Source organism: Miscanthus floridulus, unplaced genomic scaffold (genome assembly GCF_019320115.1).
Source record: "Miscanthus floridulus cultivar M001 unplaced genomic scaffold, ASM1932011v1 os_1958_1, whole genome shotgun sequence".
NCBI lineage: Eukaryota > Viridiplantae > Streptophyta > Magnoliopsida > Poales > Poaceae > Miscanthus > Miscanthus floridulus.
This window is the reverse complement of record NW_027098009.1, coordinates 79,542-84,742: the sequence shown is the minus strand read 5'-3', so window position 1 is coordinate 84,742 and position 5,201 is coordinate 79,542.

Below are 5,201 nucleotides of genomic sequence, written 5' to 3'. Positions count from 1 at the left end.
CCTACAACCACCTCTTCAATGCAGGGAGGTCCTTGAATACCCTCCCATTCTCAATTACCATGTTAGGGCCGGCCTCAAGAACTTCTAGGAGCTCATCATCATGTCCTTCTGCACACACCTGATCGGAATGAGCAAGATCGTTGAACTCGTGAACTCTTGGATCATGACGGCTGGGAAAGATACGCCTTAGCATCTCAACATCACCCTCTGTCAGCTCTCCAACAGGACGATCATTATCAGAATCAAGAGCCCTTGCATCTCATATGACTCCGAATCATTCATAATTTCAACACTATTAGAGCCACGGAATCCATCTCCATAGAGCACTTGCGCAGCAACAGTGGGCACATCCACATTGTCAGGAATGTCTACTGCAACATAAGTAAGAATGAAAAATGAGATGTAAGGAATGGGGTAAGCTCCCAATAACCATGTGGATAAGATACTTACTCAAATGATTCTGTGTCAAAGGGATCTCATGAGGAGGATCTGCCACAACATCATGAGTCTGACAAGTATCTCCAACTAGCATATTGGGGGCAGATTGAGCATCGGGAACCGTAGGTGCAACCTTCGCATCCATATCAGGTTTCGGGACGGGAGGGTCGAAGTGTGCCTGTTGACCCATTGGTGGGGAAAACCCATAAGGGATGGGATCAACTAACACTCAACGCACAACCACATCCAAACATTGCAGCTGGCTCTTCATAGCCGATCTCACATAGTTCTCCCACTGATCCACACACCCAATTGGGATCATTCGCCTGAGAATGTTGGGAGGAGAACCTAGATGCAGTACACCCCCAACTGCAATACCATCATCATCATCTCCAAGGCAATACAGCTCCTCCCGAGCCCTTGCAACCATCTCACTAAATGAAGGCCTATCATTGAATAGCACATACACGCTTTGCATGTCAAAAAAACTCAACATATCCATAGCGATCGCATTCAACGGTGCCTCCATAATATATGGTCACTAGGTTGTCGATCTAGTTCAAACACATGTCCTTTAGTCCAAATTAGATGATAGATAGTACCTAACAAGTACTTTCTAACTACAAACGAAGTAAATAAGATAATAACTACGTGTATATATATATACAGTGTACTCACAAAATAGCTATGTCTATGTACCAATGTATCTATGTTTCTATCTATCTACATATCTAACTATATCTATGTACCTATGTATTTATGTTTCTATCTATCTAGATATCTATCTCACTAGATCACTAACTAAATCAACTACCTGAGTCATCATATTAACTAGTAAATAACAAATGTTAAAACTACTACACTACAATCAAAGCCAACTAAGTGCGTACATTGCATATTCACAATTTTTACCAGTCCGACGACGAAGTTGCGGACGTCGACGGAGTCATAGCGGACGCCGGGCGTGGGTGAGGGCGATGAGCCAGGCCGATGGTGGCATGGCCGGGCGCTATAGGGGCCGGGGCCGGCGGTGGCGCGCGGTGGGCGCGGCGAGGCCGACATGGTGGGCGCGGGTGGCACGACGGGCGAGGCCGGGCGAGGGCGGCATGGCACGGCGAGCGCGGGCGGCACGGCGTGGGCGTGGCGTGGCCACGGCACGGTCAGGGCGCGGCGCGGGTGAGGGCACGGCGCGAGTGAGGGCGCGGGCGAGGGTGCACGGGCGCGGGCGGCGCCGGCGGTGTGCTGTGGTTCGGGCAGGCGCTGGCGGTGCGAGAGAGAGTGGGAGAGCAAGAGAGAAAGGAAAGGAGGGCCCATGCGTAAGACAAGCTTGGCGCCAGTAACCACGGCGCCAAGCTCGGTGCCAAGATCTACGGCGCCGAGCTGCCTGCCAAGTCACCGCCACGTCTGCTTCGAGCCAAGAGCTCGGCGCCAGCAACGATAGAGCCGAGACGTGCAAGCTCAGTGCCATCAATGATGGCGCCGAGCAAAAGGGTCCAGATTTTGAAATCATACCTCCAGGGGCATATTTGTGAAAAAATTTCAAAAAAGGGCTAAAAATAAAAAAAAAATCGGTAGTGACGGAGGCTAGCATTTGTTAGAGCAGGACGCTGTGCTAGTGTGCTGGTAGTGCCTTCAACCATAACCATCCCTCTTCCTACTTTGGTTCAGGTTAGATTGTGAATCATGTCCCACCTGTGTGGGATTTTTTTTCACCTACCAGATCAGTAATATTTTAGTTTCTTCTGTTCAGGTGGATCAAGCAAATGATTTTTTTTTTTTTTTTTGCACCTACTAGCTAAAGTATTAGCTGGTAAAAGTATTTCACTATAGATCGTATCATATTAACCAAATGCAATTTTCTCTATCAGTGAAATTAATTAAGACTTTTGGATCAAGGATGTGAACTACCAACTGTACTAGTAGGTTTAAGATATGATTTTTTTGTTACACAAATATTGTTTTTATATTTGATCTGATCCACTAGTATTCTGTTAATTCAGTTTTGTTTGGCAGAACCTACAGAATTGTCTGAATGTTATAGAATCATCAGTTTCTGACCATCTAAAACCATGGCATCCTTATTTTAGGTGGTACAAGAAGTCAAGAACTTCACAGACATGGTATGGTCACTTTAATAACACAATGAAATTGTACTGCATATATTCAATGTCCATGGTTTTACTCATTTGACATTTGAGATATGTCAATAACAGAGTTTCTTCTGTGTAGAAGTTTGCATGTACAGTTTACTCTAGATTTTTTTTGTGCTGTTGCAGTCACCGGATTTCAGCTCCTATCTTACATTTTGATTGCTTGTGAGGGATACAAGTTTACTAATATTTCATTTTTGGCAATCAGGCAATATTTTTTCTTGAACTGCTATAATACTGTATGGACTTCGATGATTGATATTTGTGTAAGATATAATTTTTTTCTGCTCATCATATGATGCTAGTGTATAAGACATATCTCTTAAAACTTCATATTATCCCAATTTGATTTTACTTCAAAGTGTCGCATTAAAGTAATCCAACTTTCATCTTTAGGTCAAGACGATAAATAGATGATCACATCGGTGGAATGCTAGACTAAACTGAAAGAAGGAGAAAGGAGGGCTGCTAGCATTCCAAGAGGGATCCTTTTATGTTTATATTTTACTACCATAGGAACTTGTACTTTGAACAAAAATTGTGTCATGTATTATGTGGATGGTAGTCATTGTAATGCAACAAATTCTTGATACTATATGACTGAATATGTTTATTTCCTATGTGTTGGCTGATCTTGCACTGCTCAATAAATTGTACAGGCATGATCTGTATTGTTTTATAAATTTATTCATTGTGATATTAATGACAGCATGGTTTATTCCTTGCAACATATATAAGTGTTGCAACAAACTAAATCTATATGTTGCAACAAGCAATATAAGTTGTTCACCCATGGTTTGTACATACACATATAAACGTTGCCATAACTCACCATTATGCGTTGCAACTTTGCAATGCTTACACTGGTAGAGAACAGAGCTTTACTCCTGGTGGGGAACCCCCTCTAGTCCCGGTTCCCCATCCGGGAGCAAGCATCCGGGACTAAAGGGGGTCCTTTAGTCCCGGGTCAGGAACCGGCCTTTAGTCCCGGTGGGTAACACCAACCGGGACTAAAGGTGCCTCCTGACATGCCACGATGGCCGGCACCCTTTAGTCCCGGTTGGTAATACGAATCGGGACTAAAGGTTTTTTTTTCTTTTTTCTTTTCTTTTTATTTTTTTGTTTTCTTTTCAAAATAGGTTTTCGAAGTCGTATTGTACGCTGCTAATTATACATTTATATGCACGTATAGTATGTTTCGGTTCAAGCACAATGAACATATTAAATCACACAATTCAAGCATAGAAATATATATATATATATATATATATATATATATATATGCATGCATCATATATATATTTACATGCATGCATGCATATGTGTATTTTACATTATATTATTTCATGTGCATATATTACAAAAGATTGCATTACAGTTGTTGTGATATAACAAGTTTCCTCTCATCCTCTAGCTTGGCTTCCATGGCAGTGTTGGGTCGAAGTAGAACTCGTCCTTAGAATTGATGACCTGCTCATTAAAAAATCCGGCTATAGACTCTTGAATTGCTTTGATTTGGTCTTGCCATATGACCTTTTCCTCCAACCATCGAGCCTACAGGTTTGAATTAAAGGAAAATAAATTAATATATGTACATACATATATATATAAAGACATAGTAACACAATCAATAATAACAATTAAATGAATATATAGTGTATTTTTAACGTACTTTGAGTTTCTCTGTAGGAGTTTTTTTGGGAGACCACCTTGATAAACTTGCAAACATAGTAACCACAGTAGTTGTTTCCCTGTTCCTGCCTCAGACACCACTTTACGAGAAAAAGATTTGTCATCCAATCTGGTGATCCGGTGAAAGCTATATGTTTAATTAATAAAGATGATGCGATTTAGGGGACTTACTTTCAAAGGGATTACATTCAGTGGCGCTTTGCATTTTCCCATGTGTTGCTTCTCAATAAAGGTTTTCCAAACACTGCCCAATAAAAAATTTGCCACGTCATCAGATATAGTTAATCATCATGTTTATGTGTATATATAGTTGCTAGAGATACCGAAATTACCTCTGGATAATATCTATCATATCTTGGTAGTCTTGTTGTGATTTTCTCATCGAGTCATAGATTATCAAGTGACTTTTCACCAGATCGATGTCCATCAATATCCAGTAATTGCTGCATGTGTTTATAGGATATAACACATAACACTCATTAATTAACTAGAATCAACATATGAGCCATTAAGGATGATCGACATTATTAACACTCACTTGAAGTTGTAGGGAAAGAGTATATCCTTCTTGTGGCGTTGGTTCACTAAGAAGTTCATGAGGTTACTCTCTGACTCAGACTTCCAATTAGTCTTTGGAGTAACTGGGTCTTTGAATACTATATGGGGATCAACAAAACCAATTTCATTGCAGCCTTCCTTTCTAAGCTCTGTCATTGTAAATCTGCATATATATAGTACTTGTTAGGATAATTTATATGCATATACACACATATGATGAGTTTAATAATAGATCAAAATAATTATTACTTACAGGCAATAGCAGCTAATGATAACTTTGTCCAGAGAGGTCAGGTGGCATAGTTGATGAAATTATGCAAAGTCAACATACATAACATCATCGCCACAGAACCAATGTTCGTC